Here is an 18,241-nt window from a genome sequence, read left to right as displayed (position 1 = left end):
TCTGAAGCATTCTTGGAAGGTTTTATGAGAATAAATATGTTGCTTTAATTATTTTCCATGTGTTATGGTACTTCTGGTTCTTGGTTGTTAATTGGTTTACTCTTCAGAAGACACATACTTCATAGTGTTGTATCTTTTGAATTAGCTGCAGTCCTAAGTTCACAGTTGACCTTACATTTCCTAATTGTAAGTTTGAAAGATTTGCTTACCAGTTTTATATCCCTTTTATGGTGATGAAGTGGACATCTTTTAATGATGGTCGGGAGTTTTTTCTTTTTATCTGAGCTTGTTGATGTCGTATTTCCACTATCTGGGTTTAGTTCTAAATATGCCATTATGCTTACTCCTCACTGGTGCGGATGCCTCAATGCATTTATACATGAGGGAGTAAAATTCAGAGCAGTAAGCAGCAACCTCAATTATGAGATTTGTTAAGGAGCTATACCATCTGTGATTGTCAATAAGTTCTGTAAATAATAATTCATCTTGGCATAATCCCTGAGTACAGATTTATTAGGGGACTACAAAACAAGCTATTATAGAGAAGACCACAGCAATATTTATTTATTTTACATTTGTTTACCGGGAAGGTCCGACTGGATATATGTCCATTTTCAGCAGAGGCCCAGGGAGTAAAGCTCCTAATAAGCAGAGTACAATTACATTAGGAGCAACAGAGACATTTAGAAATAAGTATAGTTTTCAGTCTTCAGTAGGGTTACAAACATAGATAAAACATTGTTGACAAAATCAGATAAAGCAGCTTAAATTTCAGACATTAATACACACAGTTAGGGGCTAAGTCCCATAAAGAATTCATACACTTTTAGAAGTCTATGATTGAAATGATTAGGCAGAGTTTCCAAGATCAGCAGGTGGTAGTTAGTCAGGGTCTGGGCAGGGGCAGGGACATTGCCAGTGCAATTGGAAGTGTAGTTTGACACTTTTTTTGAACAGGGTTAAGGAGGGTTGGTGAGTAAGTTCGGCAGGTAGCAAATTCCAAGTTTTGCCTACTGAGTTGGTGAATAGAGAGTCCCCAGCCACATTTATGCTCTTAGTTGTTTGCACCAGCAGTTTGTCAGCAGAGCGCAGTGACCTCAGGTTGCTGTATGGTTTGATGATCTTGTTTAGTGCTGGTGTTTTTTTGGGTTGGTATAGAATTTTGTGGGTTATTATAAGTTGGTTGTATCGGAGAAGACTGGGCCATTCAAGCCATCCTAGTTGAGTTAGGCTGATACAATGATGGGTCCTAGAGGTAGTACCTGTAGCAAATCTAGCAATATGGTTGTAACAGCTAGCAAGTTTGGTAAGGGTGGCTTGATTCAAGTTAGTGAAGAAGGGGGAGGCATAGAAGAGGGTAGATAATAGGTAGGATCGAACGATAGTAGTTCTTGCAAATGGAGTTAGGAAATTTTTGATCCTGTATAGGGACCACAATTTTTTGTTGACAGTTTTGATGGTTTGATTGACATTGGTATCATATTTTAGGATGTTGTCGACTGTGACGCCTAGGAGTTTTGTGTGAGTATCTGGGGATATAATTGTGCCATTGTTGGAACTTACAGTAAAAAAATGGTGAGGAGGATTTGCAAGTGGGGGAAAAAATGAGCAGCTTAGTTTTGTTGGGGTTTAACAGAAGCTGAAGTTTTGCAAACCATTTTTCTACATCATTGAAAGTATTCTGGGTTAGGGTCATAAGCTCAGTTGAGGAGGAGGTGGTACAGATTAAAGTAGAGTCATCCACGTATTGGATGCAGGTGGCCTTGGGAGTGATGGTAGGTAGGTCACTGATAAAGACTGAGAAGAGTAGTGGTCCTAGTATTGAGCCTTGGGGAAATCCTAGAGTAATGGGTAGATGAGTGGATAGGGGTATTCTGCCATAAAACTGCTTCTTCTGTATCAGATAGGTAAGATTGGAACCATTTAATTGAGCTACTGTTGAGTGATAGTTCCTTCAGGGTATGGAGAAGAAGTTGGTGACTGACCATATCAAAGGCCTTAGGGAGATCTAGGAAGAGAGCTGAAGTAAGTTTGTTATTGTTTCGGTTGATGTTGATAGAGTTAGAGAAGGACAGGAGGGCTGAGGGGGTGCTGTGGTGTGGCCAAAAGCCATGCTGAGAGTTGGCCAGTAGTTTAATCTGGGTGAGATAGTGCATTAATTGGTTGTGAACGCATTTTTCCATAATTTTGGCCAGTGGTGATTGTATGGTTATTGGTCTGTAGTTTGAGAGGTCTAAAGAATTCCCTCCTTTATGAAGGGGAATAAAGTGGGGAAACCTTCCAGAGAGAGGGGATAGTGGCTTCAGACAGCGTGCGGTTTATTATAATTGATACAGGGTATTCAATGACATCTGCCCCTTTCTGTAGATATTCTGCTGGGAGGAGATCAGCTGCTAGGGTAGTGGGCTTTAGTTTGTTAATTAGAGATCAGATGGTAGATGTAGATACAGGCTGGAAGTTAAAAGGGAGTGGGGTAGTGGTTGTGGAGGAATTCTGAAAGGAGCTGGTGGGGGGTGGTTGGCTAGCTAGTGATTGGATGGTTTTGGTAAAGAAATTGTTAATGATGTTTGGAGTTTCTTCTGGAATTTTTAGGTTACAAGCTGAAGGGGTGGGGGTGGTGGTTTGGCTGGAGTGGAGCAGTTTGTTTATTTCTGCCCAAAATTTTTGAGGTTTGTTCTGGTGTTTTTGCTGAAGGTGTTGATAGAAGTTTTTTTGTCTAACAATGTGGCTTTCTTGGTATCATTCCTTAGTTGTTGGAATTTAATATGGTTGTGTGGGTCTTTGGAGGTGCGTCATTTATCCCATGCTTTGTTTCTTATTATGATTTTGGTTTTGGTTACTTTAGAGAGCCAGGGGGCAGTCTTAGTTTTGGCTCTGAGGGTGTGGATAGGAGCATGGGAATCTAGAATGGTGAGGAATGTAGAATTAAAATAGGCTACAGCATCATCCAGTAGAAGATATTTTAGGATAACCCAATTGCATGCTTTGAGTTCATTCTGAAAGTCAGTGGAGTTAAAGTTCCTGTTGTTTCTGATAGATTTATAGAGCGCTTGGTGGTGGTTATCTGCTTTATGCTTATTGATGTGAGTAGGTGGTCACTTATATAATCTAGGAGGGTACCCATGTTATACAGGCCTGGGTGATTGTTGATAAGAATCCAGTCCAGGATACTACCTTTGTAGTTGGATTTATTTATTCTGGTGGGTGAGGATAAACGGTGGGTAAAGCCGTGAAGGTTTACGTGGGTGGTGGGAGTTTCAGAGGAACAATTGTTCCAGTCAACATTAACGTCTCCTAACACCATAGTCTCCTGGGGGTATGTGTTGGAAAGCCATTGGAGGAAGTCTTCTAGGGTACTTCCATTGTTGCCTGGGGGATATAAATGCAGGCAATGAATAAAGATTTAATTTTGTTAAGCTGTAGTTTGCTAATGAGAACTTCTGCATTATTGAACGGGGGGTTGTTGTGGGGCTAGTGTGACATCTAGTGTTTTTTTAAACAAAACTAATACTCCTCCACCTTTCCTAGTGTTACGGTCTAGTATGAGTATGTTGTACCTTGGTGGGATAACCTCATTTTCTTTAGTTCCTGATTTTAGCCAGGTTTCTGTAAGACATAGCACATCAGGTGAATAGGTTGTTAAGAGAGCATGAAGATTATGGACCTTGTTGTTAATACTCCTGATGTTTAGGTGACAAGTCAGGAGAGAGTTAGGGACCTTGTATTTGGTCAAATGTTGAAAGCAGTAGGGGGCTGGAAGCTTGTGGGAAGCGTGGGTCCAGGGTTAGGGTGAATGTCTCCATCCCTCATCAGACTATGTTGTACAGTGATTATTAGTTTCAGGGCTTTACTAATTATTTTATGATAATATCTAGTTTTGGGGGAGATGGACCATGGTCTAGTTAGTTGGTGGTTGTTAAAAGTGGAGAGGACAGGTTTGTAGTAAGCTAGGAGTGAGTCTGATTTATTCAAGGTAGGAGCAGTGTTGGTTTGGAATAAGGGGTGGTGAAAGCCAAGATATGGCTGATTTTCATAAATGGTGATGAGATATGCCCCAAGCAATATTACTAAGAGGAACATAATTGGTCTCATTTTGATAGTTAATGTAGCACTTGGTTAAGGAATGCTGGTGGAAATTCAGAGGATTAGTTGCAGGAGGAGTGGTTTATTGGGCTTAAATTTAGCACTAGTGGGGGCGGGTGAGATTTGGGGGCAGGGTGGGGTATGGAGCGAGCCTAAGCAAATTGAGGGCGAGTGGACCGGGGCTATTCCAGACCACAGGATTCCCAGGGTCTGTGAGTATGCAGGCTTGAAAGAATATGATTTTACAGTACTTTTTACTCAATTCTATTTCAAGTGAGCTGGGTTTTTCTTAATTCTGTTTCAAACAAAGTTAACAGTTAGCCAGACAATTTTACTGACTTTTTTGTAAGTACGCTGGCTTTTAACCTGATTTTCTTTACAAATATTCTATCAATTAGTTAACAACTGTAAGATGAAATTGGCAGGGGTCCGTGTTATTCAGGCTGTTTCAGCTGCATTTTGCTTGTTGTTTTACTTAATACAGCAGCCTGATTAGGGATTCAATTAATGTTAAGCTATATCTATCTATGGACCCTAGGCAAGCCATGGACCCAGTTCAGCCAAACAATTTATTAGCTTTATAGTTGCACTTAAGATATAGAACTTGCAGTCTTTTTCCTTAGCGAGGGACAGTGCAGGAATGCTTATCTTTTAGTTTTCAGGTAGATAGTTTCTTTCAGCACAGATTGAGCCGTTCGAGGTAAGGACAGGTGGGATGGAAAGACCTAATAAGGTACATAAAGTCAGTGCATGACTTCTATATGGAACACAACTAATATAACACCATGCAAACAGTATTATGCTTTCAGTTAGGACATTAATGTACAATAGTAATACCACAGCTTATATAATAACCTATACAGAGTTGTGACTTTCAGGCAGAGCAGTAGTTATCAGCACAGGCATTTCAGAGAACTTTACACAGCATTTTCAGTTGGGTAATATGCTATCAGTAGTTACACTCAAAGCAGTACAGGTAAATCTACTTGCTAATGCTAGGAATCACTTATGTTCTTAAATCTTAAACTAGCATTTTAGTATCCCTCTACAAAACATGTCGCTAAGCTTAAAACGTTAATATTTCCACTTTTATTCAATAAATGTGCTTAGAAATCACTTCTGGCTAACAAGCATTACAGGTAATTCCACTCGCTATTTCTATATCTCACGTCTGCTTTGGCATTTTAGTATATCATTACAATGCACGCCGCTTAGCTTATAAAGTTATTTTTTCACCACACAATCAATAAAAAGCATAAAAAACAGTTCTGGCATACCGTGTTTGTTTAGAGAAACCGCCGACTGGGTCCTTAGGCACTAGGGGTTTGAATATGGTGGCCACAGCAGTCCTAGAAGTAAGCTTGCATACATAGCTAGTCATGGGTTGGGAAACCAAGCTTCTGATTGGCTATTCCAGACCAGAGGATTCCCAGGGTCTGTGAGTATGCAGGCTTGAAAGAATATGATTTTACAGTCCTTTTTACTCAATTCTATTTCAAGTGAGCTGCGTTTTTCTCAGTTCTGTTTCAAACTAAGTTAACAGTTAGCCAGACAATTTCACTGACTTTTTTTGTAAGTATGCTAGCTTTTAACCTGATTTTTTTACAGATATTCTATCAATTAGTTAACAACTGTGAGATGAAGTTGGTAGGGGGACTGTGTTATTCAGGCTGTTTGAGCTGTATTTTGCTTGTTGTTTTACTTTATACAGCAGCCTGATTAGGGATTCAACTAATGTTAAGCTATATCTGTCTATGGACCCTAGGCAAGCTGTGGACCCATTTCAGCCAAGCAATTTATTAGCTTTACAGTTGCACTTAAGATATAGACCTTACAGTCCTTTTCCTTAGTGAGGGACAGTGCAGGAATGCTTTTCTTTTAGTTTTCAGGTAGTTTCTTTCAGCACAGATTGAGCCGTTCGAGGTAAGGACAGGTGGGATGGAAAGACTGCATTTGTTTAGAGAAACCGACGACTGGGTCCTTAGGCACTAGGGGTTTGAATATGGTGGCCACAGCAGTTCAAGATGTCAGATTTGATTAGGGTGGGGGTCAGAAGTGGGCTGCTGCAACTAAGATACATGTTTGTGAGGATAAGATCAAGAAGATTAACACCTCTGGTAGGTGGGTGGTAGGCAATTTGTTCAAGTGCAGTTACATTTGCAGAGTCTAGAAATTTCTGGACATGCTTATTGTTGTTAGCAGATGTTTACCAGTTCATGTGTGGCTAATTGAAAGTACCCATAAGAAAGGTTTTTGTTTGAATGCTAACTTTTCTAATGTGTTAAAGTATCCTGTATGATCAGAAGCATTATGGATGGGAATCTATAATGTGGTAATTAATTGTATTGCATGTAACTATGACTTCCACCAGTTCCAGATTTGTATAGTGTGGAAATATGGTGAGAAACAATGGAATTATGAATAAATACAGATACTCCTCTACAGTTACCGGTGGATCTGAATGCATGATAGGCATTGTACCCTGGAATTTAGGGAGTGTTATCACTGCAATGGAATCAAGTTTCTGTAATTAGAGAAATGCTGATGTCTTTGAGGCAAAGGAAGGCCTCAAGTTCAGAGATTTTTGTCGTTTAGACTTCTTGAATTCCTGACTGGAATTTACTTTGTTGGGATGTCCATCAGGTGAACACTACCTAAGAAAGGCACCATGGGTGACGCAAAGTTTTTACTTAGCATGTGAAAACCAAGAGACAAAAGATGCAGGCCATCCCTGGCAAAGTAGGTAGGCATGGGATGAAATGATCAACAGACATCAATTTACTAGCCAATGTTTAAAGCCAATTATTTTATCCTTGGATTCGGGCATCATTCTGGGTGTTGGTATAATGCTGCGTAATGCCAGGACATTGACCTCTTCAAAGACATGAGTACAGAGCTTATCGATATGTCTCTGCAGCTCCCACTGTGTGGAATGCCCAAAATCATTCATCCCCAACATGGACAACTATAAGGTTGTAACTGTGTCCAGGCTTGTGCAGAGATCTATGGGCCTTAGTAATATCCCTGATCCTTGCACCAGAGAGGCAACTAACTATCGTCCTATCCTTAGCCGACCTAATAAGTATTGCATCTTGTTGTCCTACAGTAGAATCACTAATCACTAACACATTTCTGGGATGAAATGCGGGCATATTGGGCCTCAAGGGTACAGGTCTGCAGCACAGGTAACTTCCAAGAAGAGATCAAGCAGACTGGGACTTCATAGTGACAGGTAGTGTTTTTTTTTCTTGTTATGTCTGAAGCTGTGTCCCATTTTGCAGTCACCTACTTACCCTCTATCAGGATAAGATGCAGACTTTTGTGATACTTATGTACATCTGTTGTAGGCACAGCTGATGTCTCTAAATAACCTACCACTGTCATAATGGTAGTCTTGCGTGATGGTTCATGTGATCTTTGTTCTCATTAGGTTTACTAGACAAGAAGATCATATATGCCCCACCTAGTTGCTACTGAAAATTTTAACTCTAAAACCTGGGTGTTTACCCAAACCTATGGTGCTGCCTTGTCCTGTGCAACCTGTTTGGATGGCTTAGGCTGTGCCCATGGGTTCCTCTATACCCATGTGCAATGCTGTGTTCCCTCCTCCTATGCAGTGGCAACCAGCTAGCTAGGTAAAGGCCCTTTTCAGACCCCCATCTCCTCAGATGTGTTACATTCTAAGTTTATCATTCAAATAGTCATGCCCTCAGGCATAGTACTAAGGGCTTGCTCCCTGTCCAAAAGATATGGTAAAACTGATATGGTATGTGAGAGATGTATTTACACAACGTCACTGGAGGCAAATCTCTCACATAAAAGTACTCCTAATGTCAATAAGGCTGTCAGTAGTGCACATGCTGCATCCATCACGCACAATTCAAAGCAGACATAAAGACCCACATATACTGAGGCACTTACATGTAACCTTCCTAAACCATAAAGACCTCCTAGACAAAGTATGCATAAGAAATACCCTCAGCAGCCCCAAACACACTCTTTCAAAATAACACCCACATCAACACATAGAGCTACATCTCATGGAGCCTCTACCTATAAGCCCATAAGGCAAGTCACCACACAATCCAACATTCTAGTCATTGGAGACTCCTTCGTGAGACACACTGATGTCCCTCTCACCAAGCTAAGTAAGGAGAAAGTTATGGTCAGTTGCTTATCAGGGGCTAGGATCCATCACATTACGCATGCACTCAGGTCATTAGACCACTATTACCAATATAACTCAGTCATAGTCCATGTGGGAGTAAATGATTTGAGACGTACCTCCCTAGACTATATGAAGAGAGACTTCATAGAGCTCTCGGAATATCTGTCTCAGGCTGGTAGGAGCCTAGCATTGAGTACAATTTTACCTTCTCCAAGGATGATGACACAATATGAAGAAAAGATGATTGACTTTAATAATTGGCTTTGTTTCTGGAGTCATTCTAAGGGGGTACAATATTTGTCAGCATGGAAGGAGATGGTCAACAAACCACACTGCTTTGCCAGGGATGGTCTGCACCTCTCCCCTCTAGGCTTTCGAATATTAGCTAAAACATTGTCTTCCCCCATAGTGCCTTTTTTAGGCAATGCCAAACTGAAAGTACTTCCAACATAGCAAATCAAAACCAAGAAAATTTAAAGGTATTACTGCTGAATGCTAGAAGCCTAAACAAAAAACTCCACTACCTAGAAGCTCTCTTTACCCTAGAAAATGCTGATGTCTATGCTGTCTCTGAGCCTTCGTTTAAAGCTGCTGAGAGCACACCAACAGTGCAAGGTTATAATGCCTTCCACACATTTAGGCCAGCTACTTCACAGACAGGGACTAAAGGTGGAGGTGTCTCTATTTACATCAAAAATAAATATACTTCAAAGCTGGTCAAACAGGACAATGCACTTGAGCTGCTCCATGTTCAACTCACCATAGGTAAAATCCAGTACCACTTCCTTGCAAGCTATAGGTCCCCTCTATGACCCAGGAAACCCATACCATGTATTTAAACTTATTGAAACACTAACCATCCAACCCAATGCCATATTCATGAGTGACTTAAATTACCCCGCTATTAACTGGGAATCTTATACAACATCAAATATGCATGCACAGAGATTCCTGGATTTTGTAAACACAAAATACCTGGACCAGAGAGTCGATACACCAACCAGGGGTGCAATCATACTGGTTCTGGTTCTCACTAATACAGGAGAGTGCTGCATACACCCTACTGTAATGCCTTCCTTGGTAAAGTCAAACCACAAAATGGTCTCCTTTGATGTAAAAATAAAACCTGGACCCCCAGCTAAACAGGGAATATTCAGGAACTATTCTAAGGCTAATCTCCTACTATTAAATGAGAACATGGCAAAGTTTCAAGCCCCCAGAAACACTAAGAACACTTCTGCCTATGAAGAACTATTCACAGAAATCCTGTACAAGCATGTTAATAGCTGCATAGAGGCAGCTGTACCCACCATGAAGAGTACAGAACTAACTCAAAAAACAAGCCACCCTGGTGGAATCACAAAATCAATTAGATGTATAATGGGAGGAAGAAAATCATGGCAAAAATTAGGAGATACAGCACCCAGCAGGATAAAAGCACTCTCATCAAACTAAGCAAACAGCTCAGCGGACAAATAAAGTCTACCAAAGCCAAATTTGAGGTAAGTTTAGTCTCCCAGGCCAAGGACAACCACGAAGCATTCTTTAGATATGTCCGAACCTCAAAGGCAATACACAATTGTGCGCAGAGCTCATTGTAAATGGAGCCACCTATACTAAGCCAGAAGATATACCAAACCTCCTGGCTGATAAATTCAGCTCCACCTTTACTCCTCTCTCCCCCTCAACGTTCCCTCAGGAAATATCATCAAATATAACTCCCCCTACTACTACTAGGGAACATGTCCTTAATGCTCTCTCTAGAACCAAGAACACTGCATCAGTGGGCCCAGGCAATATCCTAGGATGCCTTCTAAATAGCATGAAACATGACCTATCAGGGCCTCTGGAATTACTATTTAACTGTAGCCTCCAAACAGGCTTCATGCCTCATGAATGGAGAAAGGCAACGGTCATCCCTCTTCACTAGTCTTATAAGTAAACCTATGGAAAGAATTATCATGGAGATGATCAACAGAGATAGAGTAAACCTCCAGACACTGGACCCAACCAAGTTTGGTTTCATCAAGGGCAAATCATGCCTACTCAACCTGGTGGACTTCTTTGAGAAGGTCACCAAAGCAATGGATAAAGGCAAAATTGTTCACACTGCCTACTTGACCTGGCCAAGGCATTTGACACAATACCCAACTCGAGCATTGTTGACAAACTCAAGAGATTAGGTACAAACCTGTATGTCACCTGGTGGATAGCCAAATGGCTCACAGACAGTACCCAGGAAGTTAGAATTGGGAAGTCCACCTCTACAAAGAGGCCAGTCACAAATGGAGTCCCTACGGGATCAGTCCTTGGACTACTCCTTTTTGTCATTTACTTCTCAGACGTCAAGGCCAATGTCAGTGGCCTCTGACTGACTAAATTTGCAGATGATTACAAATTAGGAGCTGCCATTGAATCTCGCACTGATGCAAATGTTCTCCAGGAGGGGCTGACAGAGACAAACAACTAGATTCAGAGCCATGGACTAAAACTAAATGCCAAGAAATCTATAACAGTATCCTTTAGGAAATCATTCATCCCTGGTAACTATCATATTGACAACACACCCCTTAGAGTTGACCCAGTAGTCAGGGACTTAGGGACACACATAGATAGTAATCTAACCTTTGATCATCCCATGTTTACAGTGTTGAAAAAATCATTCTATGTTTCACAGCTTATATACAAAGGTATGGCATCTAAGTCCAAGGAAGTCATTGTTCCACTGTACTCGGCATTCATCAGCCCTATCATTGAGTACAATGCCTCTTTTGGTATGTACCTAATCAGGCATATCCAAAAAGTGGAATGTCCACAGATGAGTGGATGGGAAATAGAAAATTCACTCTGGGATCACTCCAGTGGCTCTACTTGACAGAGGCACTGGAAACTAAGGTCAGGTGGCATGATGCCAGGGTAATCCTATGGGCTAGGCTTGTAAAGGCTCCATGGCCATTAGCCTAGTACACACATATGAACCTGTGAACCTATACACCCTCTGAAATGCCCCTATAGAGCAATCATCCCCTCCTTATTTTGAGTAATTATGTCCCTCCCAGTGACTCACATGTCTCTGGCATAGGATTATCATCTCCTGTTCATGCAGGCATTGTTTTTTCTCTCTCCACTGCTTGAGCATGCTCTCTATGCACCTCCAGCAGTTGCATCCACTTAGCTGCCTTGAGTTCGATACTTTTCCTTTTAATTGCTGCTCTCTAACTCCATTTGGCTTGAACATTCTCTTGGGATGGGATTTATTGTTCTTTATCTGCCTTCTGCACACTCTCTCCATGTTGTATTGCATACAAAGCTTCCAGGAACTCCTCTCTTGACATATTATCCTGCTAGATTCCTTTTTCTTTGCATTCCTTTGTCAACTGTGCCACTGCCAATTTAGCCTATTTATCAGAATAATTCATCTGCTGCTGGTTCATAAACTTTACTGATTAAAACAATAAAATAAATGCACAGCCACACTGATGTATATTTTATCTTGTGGCTATGGTGGTAAAACACACACACAGACACACGCACCTTTGGTAACAAAGGTGCTTTAGGCCAGATAGCTTCAGTTCCCTTATCCTCACCACAAGCAACCACTGTGGTCTGAACATGACTGCAACCCGCATGGCAGTATTTCATTCACCGTAACAGGACAGCTGGCATTGATGGGGCATGAAATCCCCTCACTGCTAAAGGAGGAGGATGAAATAGCAAGAAAGAGCACCTAGTTTATTTTAAAAATTAATTCACAAAATGCAACTTGGTCTCAGTAGCATAAATGAATATGTACTGCTGTGCTGGGTATGGGCTTCCAACATCCACACCTAATGAGACTGAATACAGGTCACTTACAGAACCAGAACTCTGGATAAGCAACCCCAGGCCCCTTATCACTGCTGTTTTTCTGTGAACCAAAGTCTTTCAGTACCCCTTTATACACATTTACTGCCTTTCACACAAATTATTATTTTCATACACACACACACACACACACACACACACACACACACACACACACACACACACACACACACACAAATTCCTGGAGAAGGTTGTTAGAGTCTTTCAATTCCCTACAGCTTTCTTCATTTGCAGCAGTATAGTTGTCACCCTGTTGAGTTTCTGCTGCTGTTATTAGTTAAAATAAATATAAATAAATCAATTAATCTCGCTTACTACCTTTAGGCCTAGACAGTCAAATGGAAGTCATGTGCCACACCGTTTATTGACCAATAATGTAAATAATGATTAACCTCATCTTAAATGACAGTATATGGGTGTGTGTGTATATGTGTGTGCGAGATCTGAGTTTTGTGACATGCATGTGTGGTCGACAGCTTTTTAGTGAACTACATATAATTAGCTAAGCAACTTATTGATTTGACAGGTGTGCAAGATCGCACACTTCCCGGGGTAGAGCAATATGCCCTTACCTTGTGTTTATGTGATCTTGGAGTTAGTACATATAATTAGCAGGGTGTGTGGAGGTGCACACAAGAGAAATCAGTAAGTCTGGGGACCCAAAACATTTCAAAAGACATACACTCTTCTCTTATATTCAGAAAGAAAAAAATACATGCATTCCTAAGCCACAAAAACAAATGCACTGATTGTAGACGACCAAAACAGAAGAAGAAGAGAAAGAGAAAAAATATATTACTTTTTCAACTCAGTTTCCTTTAGCTTGGCATTTTTCCTCAGGAATTACCAATAGAGGCTGAGCAACCCTTTGTACTGTTATAGTGAAGTGGGGGAAGACATTTACATAGAACTAGATTAATTACGCATGTGTAAATGAGTACACATACAAACTGGTAATACTATTAAACTACTACAAATTTTTTGTGCTCACAGTAGACTTAGCTTGGAACCATAGCTTGTCTTGTGCTATTTTTTTTCCTAACATATTCTGTAGATAACAGAATAATGAACACTTATAATAGCACAGCTAATACTACATAAGAAGTTAGTGTTTAGTAAGTCAGTATTTGTTCATAAAACTAAGCCCATTTGATGTGCTAAATTCACACACTTGTAAAGTTTTTGGTAGAACCATAATATCATTTTTGAAATGCTCTCATTAGAGTTCATCTCCTATCAATTTAGTAGTGAAGGATGTAACAGTGGAAATGGGTATGCTGTTAAAACCTTTTTTTCTTTTAATGGTGCCAAAGCTATTCCCTCCATTTGAATGAGCCTTTTTTAATTAAATATTGCTAATAGCAAAACACTGAAGACTTTACACATCAAGGTAAACTTAATACAGTCATTTATTAATTATTACTTGTTCAAAAAAATCAAAAGCATTTTATTAACTCAGGAAGACATTCTACATTATAAATTATTACAAAATAACAACCCTTTTCAAGTTGTAAAACCTTTAATGCCTATAGTAAGCTGTTACATGTAATATGATGTACTACAAAAACAACCAACACAAACATGTGGCTTATATGATTTATTTATGGCTAGTATAGTTTTGTAATGAAGTACAGCTGAATAGTCTGTACTAACTCTGAATAAATTCCAGTATAACCTCATCTATCATTGGATATTACTATAATATGTTTTTTTCTGTTGTTGTACAAAAAAATGAACTATTTATTTTATTGAGCAGCAATGGTGATTATTTCTGTTGATATATAACCCTTGATGTATTCCTGCTGTAGGTTAAATGTATATTTGCATCAATGTAAATCAATGTACATTTAAATAGGGTGCTGCGTCAGGTTATGTCTCATTTCAAGATGAAGCACTGCAGTATAGCATAAGTGATACTCGGGTTCTATGTGCTTGCTTTTTAAAAAAATAAGAATTGCCTGGGTGTGATGAGTACATCTGCTACTGCCTCAGTCACTACTAAGTATATTCATATTTTCCCAACATAAAAAAATCTCAAAGCTGGTCATATTAACAAAGGAGGAGCAAGGTCCCATTCCAATGGTGCAAAGAGCCTTTTTTGCATCCTAGATGACCTGTATCGTAATACTATAGCATCATATTAGAATAATATCATAATGACCAAAGGGACCATTTTAAACCTAGACAAGTTCCCCAAAATCAAATTTGATAGCTATTCACTCCAAAATGTTTTGTGGAGGGTGTATATTCTTAGGAAGACAAACAATTACAAATTTCCTTTCTTTAGTAGAGACATGGGTGGCAGACCAGGGATATATTTGCAGTTCCCCATCCACTGGTCCAGAGTTTGTTTAAATAAATACAAGGAAGAAGATGGATGGCAAGCCTTTTCCATAGAAGGGTGAGAAGACACATACCTGTCCCTTCAGTACATTTTGTTTATGTTGCTGGTGTGGTTTAGGTTCTTACATTCAGTGTTTCTGATGCAAGTTATTTTCCAAATGTGCAGCAGGTCCATTAGTGCTGGATCTGAGGAAACTTTGTAGGCAAGGCATAGGTCACTTCTCAGCAGCCTGTAAGAAACGGAATATAGGAACAATGATTTGAGGTGTTCAACATAGGACTTGTTTTCTGCCTCTTGAATTTTTTTGTGAGAAATCACTGTGGACGATGCATATGCCTGGTGAAGTAGATACCGAAGGGGGCATTGCATTCAATGGTAGGTCTTATGAGAGCAAAGTGCAATGGGACAATGAATCTTTTTTTGACCTGGATGCCATACCTTTACTTAAAGGCTTTGCAAAATTGAATGATTTCATCACCACAGTAGAAACATGTTGGTCAGATGCCATCTCTCTGTCTACGTGTTCAAAAGTCCCTGATGACAGGGTCTACTCTCAGGGGTATTTTATAAATGTGGTAGTTTGCAAGTGTGGCCATCTTGCTGAAAGATACTATGATGCACTTCTTAGCATTGAGTTTTAAGCCATAATTCTCTGGCACCAGTTATTAATCTGTGTCAGGCTCTCTTGGAGGATATTAGTATCTTGGGGAAGATTGATGACTGCTCCCAGTTTGCAATCTACAAACTTGGTCAGTCAGAGGCCCTTGATGTTAGCCTTAACTTCGGAGAAGTATATGACAAACAGAAATGGCCCCAGCACTGAGCTCTAAGTGACTTTAGTAGTAACTGGCCTTTTTGTGGAGGTAGATTCCTCTATTCTAACTTCTTGGGTCCTATCTAATGGTGACATATGAGTTAGTACCTAATGTTGTGAGTTGTTAATAATGCCTGTGAGGGGTATTGTGTCAAATGCCTTAGCCAGATTCAGGTAGGCAGTATTTACTGATTTGCCCTTTCCCATTTCTCTGGAAACCTTCTCAAAGAATTCCACCCGGTTTACCTGGCAGGACATGCCCTTGACAAACCTAAACTGGCAAGTGTCCATTGTTTGTAGGTTACCTATGTCATCATTTATGATATTCATGATTACCCTCTACATAGCCTTTCACAGCAGGCTTGTCAGGCTAATGGATCTGTAATTTCCTGGGTTCATGGATGGGCCATCTGGGTCCGTGGATGGGTCACCCATGTGCAGTGGTATAACCCTTACAATCCTCCAATAATTAGGTAAAAGTCAGTTTGGAGGCTATGGCTGAAAAAAGATTCTATTGAAACTAGTGATAAGTTTCATGCTATTAAATAGCATCCTGGTATATTATTAACCAATTGATGCAATGTTCTTGGCCTTGTAGAGTGCCTTGAGAACCTGCTCTATAGTGATGATTGTGGGTGATATGGATGTCAGAATTTCCTGAGGAATATCTAGGAGGGAGGGGGGAGAGGAGGATGAACTCTGAGACAGATTTGTCAGCCAGGACATTTACTATACCTTCTAGTTCTGTGTAGGTGGCTCTATTTACAATTAATTCAGTACGTCACAGTGTATTCCTTTAAGATGTCAGACACAGCTGAAGAAAGCCTTGTAGTTGTCCTTAACCTTGGGGGCTATTTTTACATCAAATTTGGCTTTTGTGGACTTTATTAGCCCCCTGAGTTGCTTGTTTAGGCTGCTAAGGAAGCTTTTACCTTGATGGGTAATGCCTGTATTAGTCTTTCCACAAGTTTCTTTCTTTTGCTGTATAGCCTATTAATGTTGGAATTCTATCAGGAGAGATTGTTTTTTGTACTGGTCTTATGGTTATTTTAGGTAGGTACAGAAATTTCTATACAGCTGTTGATATGGTTATAAAGGGTTTCTGTAAACATTTATGCATAGGCAGCAATATTCTCGGGGTTAGTAGGACTTGAAATTTATTTATGGTGGCACACAGTAGTGGAAAGTTTGCCTTGGAGTAATTCCTAAAAGTTCTGGAGCTTCCAGGTGTCCCTGCTTTTACATTTAACTCAAAGGAGACAGCTTTATGGACTGACTTAACTAGTGAGGACATCACACTGGCATGGGTCAAAGTACAGTCATGTTTGTGAGGACCAGGTTGAGGTTGTTTGAGCCCCTAGTGGGTAAATAAAGTAGTTTGCCCAGGTTGTTGTCATTTACATAGTCCAGGAATTGCTGGGACTGTATTTGGGGGTCTTGTATGATTCCCAGTTTATATTGGAGTAGTTATAATCGGCCATGAATATGGTATTGGGTTGAAGGGGGAGTGTTGAATGCCTTAAGTATGTGTTGTAGTTTTCCTGGGTCATTGAAGGGGGACTTATAGTTTGCAAGGATATGGTATGGGACCTTATTTATGGTGATGTGGATGTGGAAGAGCTCAAGTCCCTCAAGCTGATGGACCAGCCTCATGGTCTGTTTATTTTTAATGTATATATAGAGACACTTCCACCTTTTGTCCCTTCCTGTGCAGTAGCTGGTCTAAATGTGTGGAAGGCATTGTAGCTCTCCACAGGTTTAAACCATGTCTCACTGACTGCACAGGCATTCTCCAAGAAAAGGACAGACTGCAGGGAGGATAATTTCTTGTTCAGACTCTTCCTATTGAGCAGTAACACCTTCAGGTTGTCCCTTGTTTGGTACAGCTATGCCAGAAGGTTTACCTGGCTGGCAATGCCTAAATAAGGCAGCATGGGGGTGGAAAAGATTTTAGCCAATATTCAAAATCCCAAGACAGGCAGGTGCAGGCTATCCCTGGCAAAGCAACGTGGTCCACTGACCATGTTATCCCAGGCTGACAAATATGATAACCCCTCTGAATGACACCATATTTTAAGCAAATCATTGAAGTCAATTATTTTCTGTTCACATTGTGGCATTATCCTAAGAGAATGTGGAATGCTGCTCAGTGCTAGGTTCACACCAGCCTGGGACACATAGTTATTTATTTATTTATTATTTATTACAGTTTGATTACCGGGGAGGTCCACTGGGCTTGTGGGCCCGTTTTCAGTGGAGGCCCGGGGAGAAAAGTTCCAGAAGTTTAATTACAATAAAAAATTACAAAAAAAAAATTACATAGAAAATTACATAAAAAAAAAAGAGTTTAGTCATGTTTTCTTCATACAGCCCAGGGAGGTACATCTCGGATTATTAACACCAACATGGACTATGACTGAGTCATACTTATGCCTGAAGTTAGATGACCTGAGTAAATGCTTGATATACCAGATCCTGGCCCTTGAAAAGCAGCTTTCTCTTTGGCTAGACTGGTAAATGGGACATATGTGTATCTCACTATGGAGTCTCCTATGACCAGAACACTAGGTTGTGTAGTGGCATGCATTACTGGCTTAGAGGTTGAGACACCATGGGTTGTGACACTGTGTGTCATGCTGAGTGTTTTTTTGTGGAATGAACTTGAGGTTGCTGAGGACTTTTTGTGAGTACAGTGTCTAGGAGTTCTTTGTGGCATAGGGAGACAACATTTAAGAGCTTGAACATGTGTGGGTCTATGTGACTGGTCTATGCTATGTGAGGTGGGTGTCACATGAGTGGTACTGTTTGTAGCTGAGAACCATGCATCCATTGATATTGTATATGCATCTCTAACTTACCTTATTAGTAAGTTCATGGGATTCAGTAGTTGTCAGTGCATGAGAGGCAATTGCTGCATTATCTCAGCATGCTTACTCCTACCAGGCCAGCTGCAGAGATAGCAGGGAAC

This window comes from Protopterus annectens, chromosome 7.part0 (genome assembly GCF_019279795.1).
Source record: "Protopterus annectens isolate FY-2018-M chromosome 7.part0, PAN1.0, whole genome shotgun sequence".
In the NCBI taxonomy this organism is placed as follows: Eukaryota; Metazoa; Chordata; order Ceratodontiformes; family Protopteridae; genus Protopterus; species Protopterus annectens.
This window is presented reverse-complemented; position numbering follows the sequence as displayed.